At 40.2% G+C, this 24,216-nt stretch overlaps 4 long non-coding RNA genes across 7 annotated transcripts; 3 read left to right on the forward strand and 1 right to left on the reverse strand.

Annotated features, from left to right (window-relative positions):
- Nucleotides 1-7,670: 7,670 nt before the first annotated feature.
- LOC145429595 (uncharacterized) lies at nt 7,671-9,327 on the forward strand. 2 transcript variants are annotated; one of them, XR_013909843.1, is made up of 3 exons: nt 7,671-8,133; nt 8,315-8,441; nt 8,966-9,327. It is a non-coding gene; the product is annotated as an uncharacterized LOC145429595 (long non-coding RNA). The 2 variants fall into 2 exon arrangements; XR_013909844.1 differs by having other exon boundaries at nt 7,678-8,133; nt 8,360-8,441; nt 8,966-9,325.
- A 4,107-nt stretch (nt 9,328-13,434) lies between these two features.
- Nucleotides 13,435-13,883, forward strand: LOC145429596 (uncharacterized). Its single transcript, XR_013909845.1, has 2 exons — nt 13,435-13,633; nt 13,718-13,883. It is a non-coding gene; the product is annotated as an uncharacterized LOC145429596 (long non-coding RNA).
- A 5,022-nt stretch (nt 13,884-18,905) lies between these two features.
- LOC113036938 (uncharacterized) lies at nt 18,906-20,751 on the forward strand. The gene is made up of 2 exons (XR_003274524.2): nt 18,906-19,344; nt 20,138-20,751. It is a non-coding gene; the product is annotated as an uncharacterized LOC113036938 (long non-coding RNA).
- Nucleotides 20,441-22,319, reverse strand: LOC145429594 (uncharacterized). Of its 3 annotated transcripts, none has more exons than XR_013909842.1 (3): nt 21,887-22,319; nt 21,579-21,660; nt 20,441-21,060 (listed from the first exon to the last, which is right to left on the reverse strand). It is a non-coding gene; the product is annotated as an uncharacterized LOC145429594 (long non-coding RNA). The 3 variants fall into 3 exon arrangements; XR_013909841.1 differs by having other exon boundaries at nt 21,579-21,705; XR_013909840.1 differs by lacking the exon at nt 21,887-22,319 and having other exon boundaries at nt 21,579-21,762.
- Between the last annotated feature and the right edge of the window lie 1,897 nt (nt 22,320-24,216).

Raw genomic sequence — 24,216 nt, forward strand, 5'->3', positions numbered from 1 at the left:
TGGTTAGTCTGTCCAGCCGTAAAGGCGGTTATTGATTGAGAGTGAGTTGTGTAAGGGCGGACTAACCACCCTTTTGTTTTTTTTTTGTTTAATTGTTTGTGCCACTTCCCTTTTTCTCCCAGATCACAGGCCATACTGATTCCCAGCTGCGCTGAGACCCGAATTGTTTGCAGTGTGTGCCACGATTCCAGTGTCGCTAAGCGGGGTGTGACGGGTTGCAGTGTTGTTATTTTCGCACAGTTTGTGTGGTAAGTCTCATGTGCAGCTGGGATATCAGCAGGATGTGTTGTAAGTCCTGTCTGGAAATGACTGGGAATTATTATGTCTAACTCATGTAATAAATAAACGATCAATGTATTTCTTTGCCCCGTTTACTCATCCCTTGTCCTCGGTTACATATAATTAAGTCATTTAGTGTGATTGGAGAAAAGGAGGTAAATGATCCAAGACAGCAAGGGGTATCTTCATAAGGGGAGGCACTTGAGGAAATTTTGGATTTCAAGTACATCACCTTATTTACAAAGTAATTAAGGAAAGTATTACAATCTTCATCAGAAAGCAACAGAGCATGCTGGGTTGGAGGAGAAACAATACTGTTGATGGTATCAAATAGAATTCTTGAATTATTTTTATGATGATTTATAAGATTATTGAAGTAAGAGGATCTGGCCTCTTTGACTGATTCATTATATAGGTAAAGTAGTTCTTTAAAGTGCTCACGATGGACAGTCAGACCGGTGGACTTCCACAGACGCTCTGCCTTCCGATAGGAGCGTCGAAAACCACAAGTCTGATTATTTAACCATGGTGTCCGGGAACTAACAGAGCAATAACTGGTTTTTAGAGGAGCAACCCGATTTAGAATGGCAAGACAGTGTTCATTAAAAGAATTAGTTAGAAGCTCAACCTCGTTAGAGGAACTTTTAAAATTAAAAAGAGAGGAAAATTCAGAAATTATAGAGTCGTTAATAAAGCGCCTGCGCCTAGTAGAACCTTGAGGATGGGACTCTGAATTAACAGATACAGTAAAAGAGACTGACTTATGGTCACTAAAAACAACTTCATTTAAATTCATGTGGTCAAGGGAAACACCATAGGTGAAGACCAAGTCCAGAGTGTGCCCAGCTGTATGAGTAGGCCCTGCTACATGCTGAACAAAGTTGAAAGAGTCCATAATGCTCAGAAACTCCTTAGTGGTACTGTTTGTTGAGTCATCCACATGAATGTTGAAATCTCCAACAATGATAACCTTGCCCATTTTAATAGTGGAAGTTAAAAAGTCTTGTAGGTCTGACACAAAAGATACAGCAGACCCAGGTGGACGATAAATTAAAATGCTCTATATGTATGGCGTTATTTTTGTGCCACTATTCTGAGCGCACGTAAAAAAAATTTGCAGGTGCAAGTGTTGCATTTTGAGGAGAAATTTATTTTGAGCGAAGAAAAGCTGAATTTGAGTGAACAAAATTCATTGCTGCGTGCAAAAAATGTATTTCAGTGTTTGCTATTATCCACACACACAATAGCAGCCCCTCTCGCTCAGTTTTTGCACTTGCGCTCGCTCGCAATGTGTCGCTCGCGCTCTCAACATTTCAGCCCGTGCGCGCTCAACTCGTTCTGTACACCGTTATATTTGTGCCACAAAACCAGCCAATCACAGACTTGGATGCAAAAAAAATCTGATTGGCTGTTTTCGTCTCCAACCAGCTCGAAATGACGAAATGCAATATCCCAGAATCCATTTCGTCCAAAACTCAAACGAGGCAGTGGCGGAGGAACACAGAGTGGCAAAGTTTGAAATATTACTCTTTGTGGGTCACAAAATAAACTTTTAAGATATTTTCATGCGAGAATGGTGCTGTGTAAACTTCTAATATCTGCTCGATTTATCAAGACATCACATATTTTCATAAGTGCTCTAACGTTTTTGGAGATGCCTGTTACCCACCAGCTGACCGAATACCTGGACTGGCCATTGGGCATTTACCCGGCATTTGCCCGGTGGGCCAATGGTGATTTTTCATTTTTATGTTAGTTTGTTTGTTTTTGTAATGGTATAAACAATGAAAGGTGGTGAATTAGCCAGCTGGTAATAATCAACTCTGGGCTGGACCAATTACAATACATCCTTATTGAGGGGAAAAGACTTCAGCGAGAATAAAAAAGACACAAAGCTGGAGTTATTCTGTCTTAGCTGCCTCTTCTCTCCTCATTCTCCCTCCCTCTCCTGTTGCTACTTCAATCATGAAACTGATCAATGATCAGCTGATCGTCTCTCTTGTTTGTTTATCTCCCACTTTGCGCCAGAAACAGGAAACCAGCGGATGTTGCGCTAAACAACAACAGCAGCACGTTCAAAATTGATCAGCTGTTGTTAGAATTTATTTAAAATTAATTTCTAGTATCAGCTGATGTTTGCTGGAGCCACAGCTGTAAAGCTGGAAACATGAAGGTGATACAAATCATACATATATACCAACAAGACAGTGTACATCACTGTCACAACAGCGTTTGTTTTCGTTCAAAGGCTTTATGGTTTTTCCAATAATACCTGGTGGTGTAGTCGGTGATTTTTTTTGTCAGTTCAGCTTTATATATTATGTTTAACCCGAGTTCCCACCCGGTCAGCTGGTGGGTAACAGGCATCTCCGAAAACGTTGGAGCACTTATGCAAATATGTGATGTCTTGATAAATCGAGCAGATATTTGAAGTTCACACAGCTACATTCTAACATGAAAATATCTTAAAAGTTTATTTTGTGTCCCAGAAAGAGTAATATTTCAAACTCCGCCACTCTGTGTTCCTCCGCCACTGCCTCGTTTGAGCTTTGGACAAAATGGATTCTGGGATATTGCATTTCGTCCTTTCGAGCTGATTGGAGACAAAAACAGCCAATCAGATTTTTTTGCATCCAAGTCTGTGATTGGCTGGTTTTGTGGCACAAATATAACGGTGTACAGAAAGAGTTGAGCGTGCACGGGCAGAAATGTTGAGAGCGTGAGCGACACATTGCGAGCGCAAATACAAAAACTGAGCGAGAGGGGCTGCTATTGTGCGTGTGTATATGGATAATAGCAAACACGGATATACATTTTTTGCATGCAGCAATGAATTTTGTTCACTCAAATTCAGCTTTTCTTCGCTCAAAATAAATTTCTCCTCAAAATGCAACACTTGCACCTGCAAACCTTTTTTACGTGCGCTCAGAATAGTGGCACAAAAATAACGCCATATATATGGGCTGTTCTCTTCCAATTTTTATCATAAGCATCTCAAAAAAGTTGTAGCAGCTTGAAGAAATCATCTGGCATAAAAAAGTATTTTTAAAAATTACCGCTGTTCCACCCCCTCGTCCAGATATCCGAGGTGCACAGAGAAATGAGCAGTCAGCAGGACAAAACTCTAAAAGATGTGAGACTTCATTCTCACGTTGCCACGTCTCAGAGATAAACATGAAGTCAAGCTTCTCAGAGCAGAACAAGTCATTTAAAATATAAGACTTATTGGCGATTGAGCGGGCATTAATTAACATCCATTTAAGGCTGCGACTCACCAGGACAGGGGTAGAGTTTCCAAGGACAGAGTCCGCGCTATGCGGTAAGCCGCGCAGCAAAACAGGGTTCCTGCCGAGATGAGGCTTGGCTTTCCATGCTTTCAGATTAGGGCTGCCACGATTTGTCGACTAGTCACGATTACGTCGACTATCAAAATCTTCGACGACTGATTTAATAGTCGACGCGTCGTTTGAAGCTTTGTAAGATCACAAAAGACGCAGGAATAAGTGGCAGGATTTAAGAGTGTAATAACGGACTGAAACAGAAGATGGCAGCATTGCATGTACAAGGATGTCAGCTACCGTTAAACCCCGAAGAAGAAGAAGCAGCTGCGTCCCAGAATTCATAGCGCGGCCCAGCGCAGTTTCCAACAATGGCGGCAGCTAGTTAGTTTTACTGTTACTCTTATTATTCTTTCTGGGTCACAAAATAAACGTTTAACATATTTTCAGGCGAGAATGTAGCTGTGTAAACCTCAAATATCTGCTCAGTTTATCAGGACACCACATATTTTCAAAAGCGCTCCGACGTTTTCGGAGACATCTGTTACCCACTAGCTCATTAGCGAGCCGGGGGCTAGGCTCACTAGCGCCGTGAGAACACCGGACTCCCCGCAAATCGTTTTCAAACCCACCGCCGTCTTTCGCTACTCAGGTTAAATATATATGAGTCACTTAGATAACTTAAAATGTTATTGTTTGACTTTTTTTTTAGTATTTTATTTGTTCCTGAGTAAATCAGTTTGTCTGAGATTAAAGTTATAGTTTTTACACAGCTGAATAAACGTCAAGCAGACAGCTGATTATCAGAAGTGTGAGATGCTCCAGAATATACTCCAGTGTCCTGTTATATTTTAGATAGCAAGGAGTTTATTAAACTTCACCGAAACAATCTGCAAATTTCATTAAAATTTAATAAACTATCATCTTGTCTTTATTTTTAGTTAGCACAGACCTTAAACACTTAAAGCTGTAAGCTAATGATAGTTATATAAGAGCAGATGCTGCTGGTGCAATAAGCTGTAGTTTTACGTCCAATGGATGATGATCTGATTAGTCGACTAATCGCAAAAATAATCGGTGACTAGTCGACTATCAAAATAATCGTTTGTGGCAGCCCTATTTCAGATGACAGCCTGGGTGGTAAACATAGTGGGTTGTGGGGATCCAGTTCCGACAAGTTTCAGCCGAATCTCTCCGGTAGCAACCCAGGAATAGAGCCCCCGAAGGTCCATCTCTTTCCGAAGACGATGGAGCAGGACGTGAAGGCCGGCTCGCTTCCCCCGCTTTCTCCGACGAGGCCGCTGAAGCAAAAATGAGCTAACCAGCAAGAGTGGAGGTAGACCTGGTGCTGCGTCGTACTCTAACGGCAATAGGAAAACAGCCTCATTTCGTTGACTCTGAAAGCTATCCATTGCAGATTTGATCGCTAACAACGCATGACGATCATAAATCCGAAGGGAGGTGACACCAGAAAAAACTGTAACAAAAACACTTGCATAGCATATAAAATAAACAAACACATGGACGAAGGCAGTGGCACAGCCAAACATAGGCGCCATCTTGACCCGTAACCATCATCTTTATCATTGCATTAATCATCATTTCATCAAAGTATTTATTGAAGCTGTTGGCATTATGTTATAATTTGTATTACAGGTGTTATCATAATCACATTAACCTTTATTACAGGTGCAGTTATAACCACTTTAAACTGTTGAGTTTAAATTTATAATCTTAAATGCTTATATGCTGATTATATTGGGTTATATAAGAAGGGCCCAACTCTGAGTACAGTCTGTGCCAAAAGTCTTGACAGGAAATTGCATGTTTTTGCAGAGCATGCTTTTGCACCCAGAAAGTGAAACTAAGCAGAGTGTAAGTGACGTGGAGCTTAGAAGGTTAATCTTACAGTAAAAATAGTAGCTGAGCAAAGGCCTGAGTATATTCAGCAACCTGCTGCGTTTGAGTTTGCTTGGTAACAGATGACTCAGAATAAGTCAGGAAGTGTACTTTTAAAATGTCTTTGTTTCCTCTGTAAAGTGTTCATTTTTTGGTGGTTATTTTGAGGAGCTGTCTGGATGAGGCTATTTGAATAACCAGGTTATTCATTATTATCTTTTATTTGTTTATATTCTTTTTTTATTAAGCTTTGAATAGTGGCATTTAATTAAAGCACTTATTCAATATATACATATATAGTTTTAGTTAGATTGTTACACATATGAAAGTGGCCTCTGTCTGGTTGTGAGTTTTAGTAGGCGAGGTGAGAGGTGAAACAGAGTGCCTGCAGAATTGGCAGTTTTGTTGCAGAGCATGCATCTGAGGTTTTGGAGAAGCAAGAGCGAGATGAGCTACAGGAAGCACCTGGCTTGGAGGCGAAGAAAATGTTCTTTTCAAACTGTGTTAATAGTCGTTAACAGAACATTTGTGGTTTTAAGTTATGCCTGTGATGTATCTGCTTGACGCATGAGGGGGCGTCATAAATAATACCCTGATGCTATAAAAACAACTGCTTCTGTATTATTTTGTGGAGATTGACGCTGAGTGTGTGACAGTGTTCATCTCCCCACACGTGTGTTCATTAAAATCATCGTTTGACCTAACCCTCCTGGACCAGTGTTGTGATTTTGAATCCCTCCTGTATCCCTCTTTAATATTTGAACCCTTAACAGGCGGCACTGCATCAAGAATCGTCATTCATCTATGAGCGATATCACCACATGGGCTCAGCATTACTTTGGGAAACCTTTGTCAAGTACCACATGTAGTTACATACACAAATGCCAGTTGAAACTGTACTGTGCCAAAAGGAAGCCCTATGTTAACAGTGTCCAGAAGCACCGTCAACTTCTCTGGGCTCAGAGGCATCTGGGATGGGAAATGTGGTCAGATGAATCAGTATTTCATGTATTGTTTGGGAGAAATGGACCAGACTGTTACCAGCAATAAGTCCAAATACCAGGTCTGTCAACAGTATGGAATCTGTATCAGTGCCCTTGGTAAAGGTAACTTGCATTTCTTTGATGGCACCATCACAGAGAATTTGGAGGACAACATGCTGCCTCCAAGAAGACATCTTTTCCAGGGAAGGCCATATTTCAACAAGACAATGCCAAATCACATTCTACAAACAGGCCCGACATGTCTCCAATAGAGAATGTGTGTCGCATTTTGAAGCGCAAAATGTGACAACAAAGATCCCGTACTGTTGCCCACCTTAAGACTTGTTTGCAGAAGAATGGGAAAAAGTTACACCTGAAACACTTCGTTACTTGGTGTCTTCAATCCCTAAACATTGTTTAAGTGTTGTGTAAATGCTTTACTGTTCCAATGTTTGTTTGTTTTTTACAATGTGTGGCAAGAAACAAAATTGGAATATTGTTTTCAGTTTCATTTTCATAACATACCGTCCGAACTTTTTCTGATTTGGGGTTGTATGTAAAAATGTTCTTTTTGTCTTTCTTTTCTTTTAAGAAAATAGTGCTTGTACAAATATTTTTCCCGTATCACTTGTGTTTATTTTAGAATAAATACTGTAAAGTAGACCTACCTTTTAAACTGAGAAGGACAAGAAGTGCACAGGTTGCAGCAATTAAACTCATAGCTGTTCCTCTCATCTCAATAAAACATAACTGTTGGTTGATAATGTGTATTTGAAGTAAACGAGTCCCAGCAACACCTTTAAATACAATCCACAATGGAGCTGTCTTCAATGAGCTGGAAAAAAATTGGCTTTTTCCTGAGGCATGTAATTAAAAGCAGAAACTGTTAATACACACTGGACTGTAGCCTCTGTACATGTGAATAATTCTGAAAGGGCTCACAATTGTTTAAGAACAACCAACGTCAAGTCTGAGGAGCAAAATAACGAACATGTTTACAATCCTGGTCTAACGCTATGATGAGGAATGGAGAGATGAACCGGTTTTTAATTAATGTAGTTAAGTCTTTGTTTGATGAGTCAGCCAAGAATCCAGTGGGAACCAGGCCTTAGATGGCCTCGCCCTTCAGGGTAAGTAACGATATGTTATTATTGCTTGGTTAGTCTGTCTGTCTGCCAAATATGAGCTTTTTAAACAGTTTAGTCACAGATTTTTTTTAATACTGTTTTTTATCATAGCAAAGAATTCTATAAATTAGGTAAGAGAAAATAATTGTCTTCTGGGTTAATGTCTGTATTACTATTTACATTGTTGTAGGTAATAGTTATTCATGACTGTTTTAAAGTGGCTTATCTTCTGTGCTAATATGGAAGACAAGTAATCTATGTGAAAGAAAAGAAAGCAATTTTAGTTCAACGTAGTGATTTTGTAAGTGGGTATAATTTGAAAATGCTTTTACTAGTATAGTGGATGTTCTTTAAATATTTAACATTTAAAGTGTGTGTCACTTTACAGACTCCAACTTCAGTTTTGGTTTGGTCTCACCGTTGTAGGTCATAACACAAACAAGTCGTCAAGTCAAGCAGCTGAGGAAAGGGCTTAAGGAAACCATGGTATGGCCGCTTCTGACAGAAAGATCAGACATCATTCCTCTTTTCTTACCAAGGGAATCAGAGACTGCTCCCTGTTGTGAGGTAAGGTCAGGTCACGTCACATCTTTTAACATCTGAATAGTAAAGGTATTTGGTTAATTTATGAAGGATGAACATTAATTGTTGACACAAAACACCAATATACTGTTTTGTATGCTTGGGTTAGTTGAACAGCTGGGTTACATTTAATAAAAATACACCTAATGTTGCTGATGCTCTTAAGACTACAAGATAAGTAAAGCTATAAAATGACTGTGGCCTGCCACAGAAGATGAAGATGAGGAAGAAGAGGAATGCTCTCGAGGATAAATGCAGAGTGGCAGGTTACCTTCGGTCCTTCATTGAAAATGGTAAGTCTGCTGCGATAGGTATTTTGCCATTGGTTTTCTCTGATTATACTTTGGTAAATTACATACAGTCCAGTGATCTTGGGTCATTAACAAAGTACACTATAGTAGAGCTGGGCGATATGAGATTTTTTCATATCACGATATATATATTTTTTTTATAAAAGGACAAGAGCGGTGAGGTCTATCACAATAGTTTAATTTTTCTATTGAGAAAAAGTTATTTCGCAATACATATCGTTATCGTTCTATCGCCCAGTTCTACACTATAGTATAATTTTGTTTTGTTATTTGCTCCATGCAATACATAAGTGGTGGCATTATCAGTTGCACTAGAATTGTATGTAGACTACTTTTAGCTTTGTTAACATAAAAATATCTATAAAAGCTACAACAGCAATTTGAGTGGGGCAAAAATGTCTGGTGCCCTGTATGTAAGTGGTCATCTTTTATGGTATTTCTCTATAAAAGATTCAAAATAATGAATATAGGATGTCATTATAGTTTAAAACAATCTTCTGTTGCAGCATCTTGTGCACAACAAAAAGCCCTCATCAAGTTTTGGACAGGATGGGAAGTCTTGCCGAGAAATGACTGTGGAAGTGGTCAACAGCAATCTTCCAAAGTCTTCCACCGGTTTTGAAGTACTACGTCTTCCTGCACACTACTGTACCTATGAGTCATTTCTAATGGACATTCAGGTGTGTCTCAACTCTACTGACTCAGGTTTTGGTCTGGTTTACGATTGATTCCATAACCACATGGTAAAATTAGACCATTTCTTATTTCTTGCATCACATTACTGTACTCAGTGTTCAAAGAAACGGACAATCTAGTGAGTTCTAGTTCTTTTTAATACACTTGACAGTGAAAAATACACACTACAGGTGTGCATTTATGGCTTTTTTAAAACCCCTGGAGGGTCTTGGGTCGATTTGTGGCTATTTTCAAATTTTGATTACCTGCCATTTGCACAGTGTTGAATGGAATATAGCGAAAGTCTGCAAAAAAAAGTTTGGTCACATTTACTGTTAAAATTTCAGTATGACTTCCGGAAATTAGCTTCAGTGGCTAAGCTATCGATAAACTTACGCTATCGGACCTAGTGGTCGATTTGTGCCCCATTGAAACCCATTATAAACGCTATTTTTCACGGCAAAAAAATTACGGTCAAATCGATCGTGATCGGTAATGCTTCCGCTTCCGCTTGCAGTACTGGCCTTAGAGTTGTAATTTTTTATTTGTCCACCGGGTGGCGCCCTTGCTCCACATTTGACCCGGGGCTGGAAAACAGCGGGCTGCTTAAAGAGACCTGCGGGGAATGAAGCGTCATTTCCGGCGTGCTGCAGCGGCTTCGCCCGCTGATCGGGCGGGACAATTTTCGGCCCCAGGACCGTTTGAGGTTGGATTTTTTTTTTTTAATCAACAGGAAATGACGTATTTGTTGTGACGTGGTACCGGATGTGTGTGTTGGAAAAAGGGGTCCGACGCAACATGCCCCGGTCATCGTCGCGAGTCAACCCGGGAGCATGCACCGATTCCAACGTCAAGTCTGAGGAGCAAAATAACGAACATGTTTACAATCCTGGTCTAACGCTATGATGAGGAATGGAGAGATGAACCGGTTTTTAATTAATGTAGTTAAGTCTTTGTTTGATGAGTCAGCCAAGAATCCAGTGGGAACCAGGCCTTAGATGGCCTCGCCCTTCAGAGGATCTCATAACTCCAGGATAAACTAACTCACCCATACACACAGTGATACATATACCAAGTAAGGGGATACTAAGATTAAATAGAGAGAAATGCAGAGAAGAAAAATGCATTGGCTATCACTTAATGTACCACAGACAAGTTTTAAATAAACACGATTTGCTGTTATGTATCACAGTCCTGCTTTGAACTTTTATCTTCTGTGTGAACTGATGTCAGTTGTAAAAGTAAAGCAAATCTTGCAGGCTTTATTTAATCACGTCCTTCTGACTCATGTGAATAATTTTTCTTGCCTTTTTGTTCTTTTCATCTTTTTGTTTGTTAATCTTATACAAAGAGTCCTCCCACTCCTTTCACAAGGTCACACCCTTCATCCTTGAAAAGCAGGAGCAGCTGAAGAAGGGCACACTACCCTTGCTGATGTAAGTGGTGCCATCTGCAGGCTAACGGCTCTATAAAATACTGACTCCAGTGTGTTTATAAGCTAAAAGTAGATTTAATAAATTGGATTAATTAATAATCTTGATGACATAGTAATCCATATTTACTTAACAGTATTATGAGAGAGTGAAGAAATGTCTGCATGACTGAAATTGTACAGTTTGAAATACTACTTTTTGATTTTGACAAGCAGAATAAAGGACAACTTGTTTCTCTATACCCATTTAACCACATTCAGCTGTGTAATGGCTTTTTCCGAGACATGGCTGACGGAGCTGGATCAGGACACCGATTTTTCAATTGACGGTTTTGGAGCTCCCTTTCGCCAGGATCGGGATGCACGGGTAACAGGGAAATCTCAAGGAGGGGGAGTATGCTTGTATGTGAACAAACGTTATTGTAGCGCTGTGACTGTTAGAGAGTGTATTTGTACACCAGATGTTGAACTTTTATCCGTGTCACTGCGCCCTTTTTATCTCCCCCGTGAGTTTCCACAACTTTTTATTACCGTAGTTTACATTCACCCGAAGGCTCACCCCGCCTCCACTTGCAGCATCATTTCAGACGTAGTACAGAAGCTGCAGGCGCTTCCTCCTGATGCACCAAACTTTATAATGGGGGACTTTAACCATGTCTCCCTTAAATCAACTTTGGGCAATCTGTATCAATATGTATCCTGTCCTACCAGACGGGATAAAATGTTGGACCTTTGTTACGGATCGGTGAAGAATGCTTATAAATCCCTCCCGCTTCCTCCTCTGGGATCTTCTGACCATAACTGTGTGCATCTTCTGCCCATCTATAAAACTGTCTTAAAACGAGAGAAGACAAAGACTAAGGATGTTGACATATGGTCAGAAGAATCTGTGCTTACCTTGCAGGAATGTTTTAAGTGTACAGATTGGGAAGTTTTTATTCAGTCTTGTGGAGATGATCTCGACGCTTTGGTGGACGTTACTAGCTCTTATGCAGTATTTTGTAAAGACATGATTATACCCCGTAAGCGCGTTAAAGTCTACGCTAACAATAAGCCATGGGTCACTAAAAGCGTCAAATCCTGTTTAAGGAAAAAGAGACAGGCCTTTAAAGAGGGGGCTGTTACCGATTTTCAGACAGCCACAAAGGAACTGAAAATCGAGATCTTGAAAGCAAAACAGAGCTACAAAAACCTTCTTGAAAGCAAATTTGCTGCAAAAAATTTTGGGTCTGCCTGGACTTGTATGAAAACCATAGCAGGGTTTCAAAATCCCCAGAGCAGTATTCAGGTCATTTTAGATGATTTTAATTCAGACAGAGATTTTGCAAATGCCTTAAACATGTTTTATGCTCGTTTTAGTTCTTCTGATTTTAGCGAGGATATTTTGGAACTGAAACAGAAACTGAGAGATACTCAGCACTTTATTATTAAACTCAGTGATGTTAAAAAGGCCTTTCATACAGTCAGTGTGAACAAGAGCCAGGGTCCTGATAATATTAGTGGCCACCTAATTAAATCTTGTGCTGATGAACTCAGTCCTATATTTCAGGTTATTTTTAACAAATCCTTGCAAACACAACATGTGCCCTCTCTTTGGAAAGAAGCAGTCGTGGTTCCTGTCCCTAAATCTAGTCGTCCAAAAATTCTAAACGACTTCAGGCCTGTTGCCCTCACTTCAGTTGTAATGAAAGTCTTTGAAAAAATCATCAGAAATGTGATTATGAAAGAGACTGAAGGTCAACTGGATCCAATGCAGTTTGCATATAGGCCCAACAGAGGAGTGGAGGACGCACTTTTGACTTTACTAAATCTAATTCTTAAACATGTAGAGAGTAAAGGGACTTTTGCAAGACTTCTTTTCATTGATTTTTCTTCGGCTTTTAATACAATACAGCCGCATATTTTAATTAAAAGACTTTTAGAACAGTTTGAAATCAGGAAAAACCTGGTGGGCTGGATTTTAGATTTTTTAACTGACAGATCACAAAGAGTGAGAATAAATGGGGTTCTGTCTGACCCAGTGTTCTCCTCCACAGGTTCTCCTCAAGGGTGTGTCCTATCGCCCTTATTATTCACTCTCTATACAAATATGTGTCAGGGCAGACATGAAAACAGGGTCATTATTAAATATGCAGATGACTCTGTTATTGTCAGCTTACTGAAAGAGGGTGAAATTAACCACGGTCCAGTCATTGATGACTTTGTTCAGTGGTGTGAGGAGTCTTATCTCCAGCTGAACATATCTAAGACAAAAGATATGGAAACAACAAAATGGGCACGGAGTCACTTTAATTAAAGGTCAGAAAATAGAGCAAGTGCAATCATATAAATATCTTGGGACCATAATAAATGAAAAACTGAACTTTGATCAAAATTGCAAATCAGTTTGTAAAAAGGGTCACCAGCACCTTTATTGTCTTAGGAAACTTGTTCACTTCCACATTGACCAAAAAATTTTAACTTTGTTTTATCGTTCTTTTATTGAGTCTGTTTTATCCTTTTGTTTGGTGGCATGGTTTGGTCAGACCTCTGTCACAGAGAAAAATTCTCTAAATCAGATAGTGAGATGGTCCAGTCGTCTGATAGGTGAGCCACAGTCTTGTTTAGCCTCCCTGTACTCTAAGCAGGTACAGAGGATGGCTTTATCAATCCTTAAAAATGGTTCCCATCCTCTAAGGGGTGAATTTCAGCTTCTTCCCTCAGGACGGAGGTTTCTATTTCCGAGATGTAGGACAAAGCGTTATAAAAATAGCTTTGTCCCCGTTGCTGTCACTGAATTAAATAAGAACTGTTTTTGATTCGAAATATCAAAACTACTATATATGTGCCACAGTGAGTTTTATATATTTACTAGGTATGTGTCATGGTCCCCGTGCCTGCCCAGCCGGCCTCACAAGGCTACACTTGTGTTTTTTCTCTCTTTCTCCCCCTATCTCTCTGCCTGGGCGGAGCTCACAGCTGGCTCCCGCCCTTGGCTCTCACAGCTGTTGGCGATCAGCTGATTATCCGTCTTCTATTTGAGGCTGGGTCACAGATCCTCTCATCGCGGGATGATTGCGCTACTGACGTTAGTCTACCTTTCCAGCTCCCGTGGTCTTACACCTTTATGCCTTCGTGATTTGTGATTGATGTCTCCCTTTCCCTGTTCCAGCTTATCTTCCCGGACCTGTGACCTCCCCGCGGTACGAACGTGTGTGAGGACGTGAGCGAGCGTGAGAGAGAGAGAGCCTTCCCCTAATCCCCTGGAACCCTGAATTTCCCGTCACTGTATATATTATTGCACGGGTGTGTAAATAAATCGTGTTCTGAGACATCAACCTGCTCTGCGCTTGAGTCCCTGCTTTCAGCTCGTGACAGTATGTGTGTTTTTAAAGGGATGCCAAATGCTGTCATTTTTCTGTAAAGCAAATTTACCTTGCCTTTGGGTATAAATAAAGTTACCTTGACCTTGACCTCATTTAATTTTGAAATTTTATCATATAACAGGAGAACAAATATGATAAAATACACTGTGTTGATCATATTTGTTGTTTTATATCTTGAAAAAGGGGGCAACACAATCTGAGTGAAAGCCCACACACACTCATCTATGTCTTGTGAAGTAGTTCTCTTAAAAGCTGTTAAAATATTCACACCCAAATTCAGCTGTTAAAAATCTTTGCTATAGTAAAATATAGATTATATGGCTGATTAGCCACATAACATAAATTGGCATTTAGAAAATATTTCCAATCAAGTACACTTTCTGATGTAAGCAAATGTAATCACAGCTCCCGCAGCTGTGGTTCTCTTCAAAACGTGTGATGATGCTCACTGTAACAGTGGGATTCATCGCACACAGGACTGCCAGACAAGGGTATGTTTATTTGTTGTGATAACAGTCAGTTTGCTTGTGTAGCTTTCTAGCTGCCATCCTGCATTTCAGTCCAGTACTGCTCTTCCGTCAGGTCGTGGCATCCTACTCAAATAGGGGAGGCATGTTTAGGTGATGGAAATCCACTGTGTTGGTCAGCCTTTTGTGGGGATCAGGGAAATTATTTTACTGCTACTGTTCATAACCATCATCTTTATCATTGTATTAATCATCATTTCATTAAAGCATTCATTGAAGCTGTTGATATTACATTAAAGTCTGTATCACAGGTGGTATCATAATCATGTGATAATCCTTCATTGCAGGTGCAACTGTAATCATTTTATACACATTGCATTTTGTACCTATAAAAGAATTGTGGCTCAGTCGATTAATTGAAGGTCAAAAGCTTTGGCTGGCGATATGTCCAGCCAATCTATCGTGTAAGGGGCTTAGAGCTATGGAAGGATTGCATACACGCTTACAATACATATATCACATATAATCTAGAAACAGGCCTGAGTATATTCAGCAACCTGCTGCGTTTGAGTTTGCTTGGTAACAGATGACTCAGAATAAGTCAGGAAGTGTACTTCTAAAATGTCTTTGTTTCCTCTGTAAAGTGTGCATTTTTTGGTGGTTATTTTGAGGAGCTGTCTGGATGAGGCTATTTGAATAACCAGGTTATTCATTATTATCTTTTATATTATTTTTTATTAAGCTTTGAGTAGTGGCATTTAATTAAAGCATTTATTCAATATATACACTCAACAAAAATATAAACGCAACACCTTTGTTACTGCTCCCATTCCCCATGGGATGGACGTAGAGACCTAAAATTCATTCCAGATACACAATATAACCATCCCTCCCAAACAGTGGTCACAAATCAGTCCAAATGTGTGGTAGTGGGCACATCTGCCATATTGAGATAATCCATCCCACCACACAGGTGTGCCACATCAGGATGCTGATCTGACATCATGAGTAGTGCACAGGTGTACCTCAGACTGCCCACAACAAAAGGCCACCCTGGAATGTGCAGTTTTTTCTCACAGCAAAATGCCACAGATGCCACAAGCAATGAGGGAGCGTGCAATTGGCATGCTGACAGCAGGAATGTCAACCAGATCTGTCGCCCGTGCATTGAATGTTCATTCCTCAACCATAAGCCGTCTCCACAGGCGTTTCAGAGAATATGGCAGCACATCCAACCGGCCTCACAACCGCAGACCTCGTGTAACCACACCAGCCCAGGACCTCCACATCCAGCAGGTTCACCTCCAAGATCGTCTGAGACCAGCCACCCAGACAGCTGCTGGAACAATTGGTTTGCACAACCAAACAATTTCTGCACAAACTGTCAGAAACCGTCTCAGGGACGCTCAACTGCATGCCCGTCGTCCTCATCGGGGTCTTGACCTGACTCCAGCTCGTCGCCGTAACAGACTTGTGTGGGCAAATGCTCACATTCGATGGCGTCTGGCACGTTGGAGAGGTGTGCGCTTCACGGATGAATCATGGTTCACATTGTTCAGGGCAGATGGCAGCTGAGAATGTCCCAGTTCTTGCATGGCCAGCATACTCACCGGACATGTCACCCATTGAGCATGTTCGGGATGTGCTTGACCGGCGTATACGACAGCGTGTACCAGTTCCCACGAATATCCAACAACCTCGCACAGCCATTGAAGTGGAGTGGACCAACATTCCACAGGCCACAATTGACAATCTGATAGACTCCATGCGACGATGTGTTGCACTGCATGAGGCAAATGGTGGTCACACCAGATACTGACCGGTTCTGGGTCCCCAGACCCCCAATAGCGCAAAAAACTGCACATTCCAGGGTGGCCTTTTGTTGTGGGCAGTCTGAGGTACACCTGTGCACTACTCATGATGTCAGATCAGCATCCTGATGTGGCACACCTGTGAGGTGGGATGGATTATCTCAATATAGCAGATGTGCCCACTACCACACATTTGGACTGATTTGTGACCACTGTTTGGGAGGGATGGTTATATTGTGTATCTGGAATGAATTTTAGGTCTCTACGTCCATCCCATGGGGAATGGGAGCAAAAACAAAAGTGTTGCGTTTATATTTTTGTTGAGTGTACATATATAGTTTTAGTTAGATTGTTACACATATGAGAGTGGCCTCTGTCTGGTTGTGAGTTTTAGTAGGAAAGATGAGAGGTGAAACAGAGTGCAATTGAGGTCGAGACACACATACACACACACTGTAGGTAGACTTATATTCTAGGTAAGAGTTCAGACATATTTTTCTTGCAACTACAGAATTGGCAGTTTTGTTGCAGAGCATGCATCTGAGGTTTTGGAGAAGCGAGAGCGGCACGAGTTACAGGAAAGACACCTGGCGTGGAGACGAAGAGGATGTTCTTTTCAAACTGTGTCAAAAGTCGTTAACAGAACATTTGTGGTATTGAAACGTATGCATGTGATGTATCTCCCCACGCGTATGTTCATTAAAATCATCGTTTGACCTAACCCTCCTGGACCAGTATTGTGATTTTGAATCAATCCTCAATATTTGAACCCTTAACACTTTCCAGACACCACACATTGAACACACTGCTCCACCATTTCCCTGCAGCGGAGCCAGAGACCAGAATCAAGATGTTCGGCAGGTGAGGAAAGACCCTAATGTACATCGGCAGGTGAGGAAAGACCCTAACGTGTACACACACACACACACACACACACACACACACACACACGTATAAAAATACAAGTGAATTGCACATTTCAAGTATTGAAGCCTATTTCCCCGTTGTCTATTAACAAAAAGTATTGCATAAAAGGTAATTGCACAGTGAGGTGAAGAGGCACTACAGCTTAGTTGTTCCCCCCTCCTTTGTCCTCCTGTTTCCCCTCCCTCTCCCCTCCAGAGAGGAGTTAAACAGTCTGATGCCACGTGGGACAAAGGAGTTTAAGTCTGTTGGTTCTTGTCTTTGGGAGAAGCAACCTGTCACTGAACAGACTCTTCTGGTTGTTAATGGCCGTGTGCAGAGGATGCCCAGCATTGTCCATAATGTCCAGCAGTTCTTTTAGTGTCCTTTTCTCTGCCAAGGACACCAGAGTGTCCAGCTTCATGCCGACCACAGAGCTAGCCTTCCTGATCAGTTTCTCCAGCCTGGATGAGTCCTTCTTTGCTGTGCTGCTCCCCCAGCACACCACAGCATAGAAAAGTACTCCAGCAACCACTGACTGGTAAAACATCCTCAGGAGCTTCCTGCAGATGTTAAAAGACCTCAGCCTCCTGAGGAAGTACAGTCGGCTTTGTGCTTTTTTATACAGGTGCTCTGTGTTGCATGACCAGTCCAGTATATAGCGTATAATGGACTACTGAAGCAGTTCTTGCTCTTCATGAACAGACAGGAACTGTATAGAAAATCTGTGTCAGTTACAAGCTTCACATGCAATGAAAAAAAGTCCATTCACTTATCCAGTGATCGGGATGTGAGGTGGGGATGGGGTAGCCCAGCTGCCATGAGACAAGAAGTAGGGTACTCTCTTGCCAGGTTGCTGTCACAGGGCAAACACAGAGACACAGACAACCATTCACACCTATGGGAAATTTTAGAATTACCAGTTAACCCAAACCCCAGAACCTCATGTCTTTGGACTGTGGGAGGAATCCAGAGTACCTGGAGAGAACCCACAAAGACACTGCGAGAACAGGCAAACTCCACAAAGAAAGCCCCCAACCAGATGGTGGATTCAAACCCAAGACCTTCTTGCTGTGATACAAAAGTGCTCACAACTGTTCCACAATAAAAATTTATTTACATTAAAGACAGGAGCATGAATTATTTCTCTAAACCAAATTGTTGTTGTGTAGCATAGCAATTATATGACTGTTTTCACCTGTTCTCTGTTGTCTGCTATGTCTTCAGTCATCTTCTCAGATGATTCCCTGAAATTCCTCCTTTTCCTGGTTAGGACAATTGGTGATCACTAAATCTATAACATTTATTATTTCTGAAATTGAACTTTAATAATGTAACAGATTTGCTCACCAAATCCTATGGAACTCCAAAGTGTTCAAAATTAAATAAATAAATAGGTCAAGATGAAATAAATAACTATGTGAATAAATAAGACACAGATATGTAATGTGAGAATGATATTGTGAAATCATGGAACATATTTTGAAAACAATGCTCATTATTGTGAAATATATTGCATTCTGCTATATAAATTTACTTATTATTGTGAAATATTATTTCATGGTCATTATTTTTCACAATAACAGAGATTATTCCTGAGGCATTTTATTTATTTCCAGCCGTTTTTAGTCCAAAATGACCTTTTTTCAAAGTCAGTCTTTATTTCAAAATCCCGTTTTTCCCGATGGCCTATTTATTTCATAATGCGACTTTTCAGCAGAATGACTTTGTCTGTCAATCAATGTAAGTGGGCTGGACCTTTGCACCTATTGGCTTATCGTTTACCATCGACTAGTTTTCCTGGATACCGGCTCCGCGGACGGCTGCTACAGCTAGCAACAGCGTGCTAGGTCAAAAGTCACGGAGGATGGCGGACTGGTGTGAACTTCAGCCAGTTCTGCTCATTTAAGCAAATCAGAGAGGGATCATTTACCTGTAGATACTGTTTTGAGTCGTTTAGATGATGTTTCTGAAATGTCTGGATGATAATTGCTCTTCAAAATCTTAGCATCGATGACAGCATTGTCGAAGGTTTAAGAGCAATTCAGCACCGTGTTCGTTTGGAATACGCCGAGGAAGAACAGTCTTCAAATGTTGGCCGTCCACGTCTAGAAATCCCGGTGCAGCACTCAGGACTTTAGTGCTGTCCGGGATAACCATCGGGGTAATTGCCGATACGTTTTCTGTGTCTCCGAGCACAATTAGGAGGGAAATGACGGAGGAAGGTCTAAGGTAAGTTTATGCTGTAATTGAGCACCTGTGTGATTCTGTACACAGCATTGTTTAGATGTTGACCTTAATTATGACGTTTGACAATGAATTATTATCGCTTACTTTTTTTTTGTTACTGTCTAAAGTGGGGCAGCTACGGCTAAAGCTATCGGCGCCATCTCGGCGTTGAGACACGTTTAGCAGTGCTAGCTGTTAGTGTGTTAACTCGGAGACTGGGGTCAGTGGAGCCTGTAGGAACCTTTTACACAGAGAGTAGACCCACCAGCTTTCCACAGTCTACTTACTTATCACATCTTGTTAGACAACAGGGTCATTAGTGCTTTAAATAGTACATAGTTGAATGTTTCATTGCTGTTTGCAGTTGATTGTTCTCTGATAATGCATAACAAGGTTGATGTTAAATAGCGAGTTTATTGAAATGGTTTTGTCTATTTCAGCAGCATTATAGATATCATACTTTCTCTGGTGTCTTCGGCAAAGCTAAAACAAGAATACATTTACATCCTTGGTTCTTTCAGCATTAATTGGAAAACTTTGAGATTTGCTGTGTGTCTCCCAAGCCATTCTTTTTTATCCCACCTGTCAGGTATAGATGGCAATACTTTAAACAAAGTTAAATTTGTTATACCTGAAGAGAACCAATCCTGACCTAGAATGGGTGAATGAATAATTAGTTGGTAGCCAATGCCTAAGCAACTCACATAGGCCCTGGCAGACTCAATAAGTCCATCTAGGAACAGCTGCAGGAAACACCTCTTCAGTTTAGATTTAAAACATGTGCATGCTCTTTCAGGTTGATGAGGATTATGGTGTGGACTGGACAGGACAACATAATCGCCGCCCATCAAATGAGATCACCATTCCTGAGATTCAGCTCCCAGATGCACTGAATGAACAAGACCCTGCTGTGCTACCAATACTTCAGAATCACTTGTAGAAAGACATTATTACATTTAATCAGTTTCTATGTCAGGAGGATTTTTTTTTTTTTTTTTTTTTTTTTTTTAATTTTTACAGCTTTGTAGCTAATACTGACTCAAAACAGCATAACCAATTTCATTTTCAACAAAACAGTGAGTGGCTATAAAACAGGATTTGTTTTATACAGCTGTCACTTTAATGATATTCATTTCTTGGTTGGATATACAGTACATGTCAACTCTGAGCAGATTTAATACAATGAACACAGTACAGTAGTGTAACATCTTAATTCAAATAATTTTTTCTAGAAATTTTTTTTGTATCAGTAGCGAGTATAAACAAAACATATTGTGTAATTTATAATGTACAGTGAACAACTGATTTTGATATCTGAACTCTTCATCAGTTTATATTAAAAAAGCCATAAATGCACACCTGTAGTGTGTATTTTTCACTGTCAAGTGTATTAAAAAGAACTAGAACTCACTAGATTGTCCGTTTCTTTGAACACTGAGTACAGTAATGTGATGCAAGAAATAAGAAATGGTCTAATTTTACCATGTGGTTATGGAATCAATCGTAAACCAGACCAAAACCTGAGTCAGTAGAGTTGAGACACACCTGAATGTCCATTAGAAATGACTCATAGGTACAGTAGTGTGCAGGAAGACGTAGTACTTCAAAACCGGTGGAAGACTTTGGAAGATTGCTGTTGACCACTTCCACAGTCATTTCTCGGCAAGACTTCCCATCCTGTCCAAAACTTGATGAGGGCTTTTTGTTGTGCACAAGATGCTGCAACAGAAGATTGTTTTAAACTATAATGACATCCTATATTCATTATTTTGAATCTTTTATAGAGAAATACCATAAAAGATGACCACTTACATACAGGGCACCAGACATTTTTGCCCCACTCAAATTGCTGTTGTAGCTTTTATAGATATTTTTATGTTAACAAAGCTAAAAGTAGTCTACATACAATTCTAGTGCAACTGATAATGCCACCACTTATGTATTGCATGGAGCAAATAACAAAACAAAATTATACTATAGTGTAGAACTGGGCGATAGAACGATAACGATATGTATTGCGAAATAACTTTTTCTCAATAGAAAAATTAAACTATTGTGATAGACCTCACCGCTCCTTTTATAAAAAAAAATATATATCGTGATATGAAAAAATCTCATATCGCCCAGCTCTACTATAGTGTACTTTGTTAATGACCCAAGATCACTGGACTGTATGTAATTTACCAAAGTATAATCAGAGAAAACCAATGGCAAAATACCTATCGCAGCAGACTTACCATTTTCAATGAAGGACCGAAGGTAACCTGCCACTCTGCATTTATCCTCGAGAGCATTCCTCTTCTTCCTCATCTTCATCTTCTGTGGCAGGCCACAGTCATTTTATAGCTTTACTTATCTTGTAGTCTTAAGAGCATCAGCAACATTAGGTGTATTTTTATTAAATGTAACCCAGCTGTTCAACTAACCCAAGCATACAAAACAGTATATTGGTGTTTTGTGTCAACAATTAATGTTCATCCTTCATAAATTAACCAAATACCTTTACTATTCAGATGTTAAAAGATGTGACGTGACCTGACCTTACCTCACAACAGGGAGCAGTCTCTGATTCCCTTGGTAAGAAAAGAGGAATGATGTCTGATCTTTCTGTCAGAAGCGGCCATACCATGGTTTCCTTAAGCCCTTTCCTCAGCTGCTTGACTTGACGACTTGTTTGTGTTATGACCTACAACGGTGAGACCAAACCAAAACTGAAGTTGGAGTCTGTAAAGTGACACACACTTTAAATGTTAAATATTTAAAGAACATCCACTATACTAGTAAAAGCATTTTCAAATTATACCCACTTACAAAATCACTACGTTGAACTAAAATTGCTTTCTTTTCTTTCACATAGATTACTTGTCTTCCATATTAGCACAGAAGATAAGCCACTTTAAAACAGTCATGAATAACTATTACCTACAACAATGTAAATAGTAATACAGACATTAACCCAGAAGACAATTATTTTCTCTTACCTAATTTATAGAATTCTTTGCTATGATAAAAAACAGTATTAAAAAAAAATCTGTGACTAAACTGTTTAAAAAGCTCATATTTGGCAGACAGACAGACTAACCAAGCAATAATAACATATCGTTACTTACCCTGAAGGGCGAGGCCATCTAAGGCCTGGTTCCCACTGGATTCTTGGCTGACTCATCAAACAAAGACTTAACTACATTAATTAAAAACCGGTTCATCTCTCCATTCCTCATCATAGCGTTAGACCAGGATTGTAAACATGTTCGTTATTTTGCTCCTCAGACTTGACGTTGGTTGTTCTTAAACAATTGTGAGCCCTTTCAGAATTATTCACATGTACAGAGGCTACAGTCCAGTGTGTATTAACAGTTTCTGCTTTTAATTACATGCCTCAGGAAAAAGCCAATTTTTTTCCAGCTCATTGAAGACAGCTCCATTGTGGATTGTATTTAAAGGTGTTGCTGGGACTCGTTTACTTCAAATACACATTATCAACCAACAGTTATGTTTTATTGAGATGAGAGGAACAGCTATGAGTTTAATTGCTGCAACCTGTGCACTTCTTGTCCTTCTCAGTTTAAAAGGTAGGTCTACTTTACAGTATTTATTCTAAAATAAACACAAGTGATACGGGAAAAATATTTGTACAAGCACTATTTTCTTAAAAGAAAAGAAAGACAAAAAGAACATTTTTACATACAACCCCAAATCAGAAAAAGTTCGGACGGTATGTTATGAAAATGAAACTGAAAACAATATTCCAATTTTGTTTCTTGCCACACATTGTAAAAAAACAAACAAACATTGGAACAGTAAAGCATTTACACAACACTTAAACAATGTTTAGGGATTGAAGACACCAAGTAACGAAGTGTTTCAGGTGTAACTTTTTCCCATTCTTCTGCAAACAAGTCTTAAGGTGGGCAACAGTACGGGATCTTTGTTGTCACATTTTGCGCTTCAAAATGCGACACACATTCTCTATTGGAGACATGTCGGGCCTGTTTGTAGAATGTGATTTGGCATTGTCTTGTTGAAATATGGCCTTCCCTGGAAAAGATGTCTTCTTGGAGGCAGCATGTTGTCCTCCAAATTCTCTGTGATGGTGCCATCAAAGAAATGCAAGTTACCTTTACCAAGGGCACTGATACAGATTCCATACTGTTGACAGACCTGGTATTTGGACTTATTGCTGGTAACAGTCTGGTCCATTTCTCCCAAACAATACATGAAATACTGATTCATCTGACCACATTTCCCATCCCAGATGCCTCTGAGCCCAGAGAAGTTGACGGTGCTTCTGGACACTGTTAACATAGGGCTTCCTTTTGGCACAGTACAGTTTCAACTGGCATTTGTGTATGTAACTACATGTGGTACTTGACAAAGGTTTCCCAAAGTAATGCTGAGCCCATGTGGTGATATCGCTCATAGATGAATGACGATTCTTGATGCAGTGCCGCCTGTTAAGGGTTCAAATATTAAAGAGGGATACAGGAGGGATTCAAAATCACAACACTGGTCCAGGAGGGTTAGGTCAAACGATGATTTTAATGAACACACATGTGGGGAGATGAACACTGTCACACACTCAGCGTCAATCTCCACAAAATAATACAGAAGCAGTTGTTTTTATAGCATCAGGGTATTATTTATGACGCCCCCTCATGCGTCAAGCAGATACATCACAGGCATAACTTAAAACCACAAATGTTCTGTTAACGACTATTAACACAGTTTGAAAAGAACATTTTCTTCGCCTCCAAGCCAGGTGCTTCCTGTAGCTCATCTCGCTCTTGCTTCTCCAAAACCTCAGATGCATGCTCTGCAACAAAACTGCCAATTCTGCAGGCACTCTGTTTCACCTCTCACCTCGCCTACTAAAAC

The sequence above is a fragment of the Astatotilapia calliptera genome, chromosome 6 (genome assembly GCF_964374335.1).
Source record: "Astatotilapia calliptera chromosome 6, fAstCal68.1, whole genome shotgun sequence".
NCBI lineage: Eukaryota > Metazoa > Chordata > Actinopteri > Cichliformes > Cichlidae > Astatotilapia > Astatotilapia calliptera.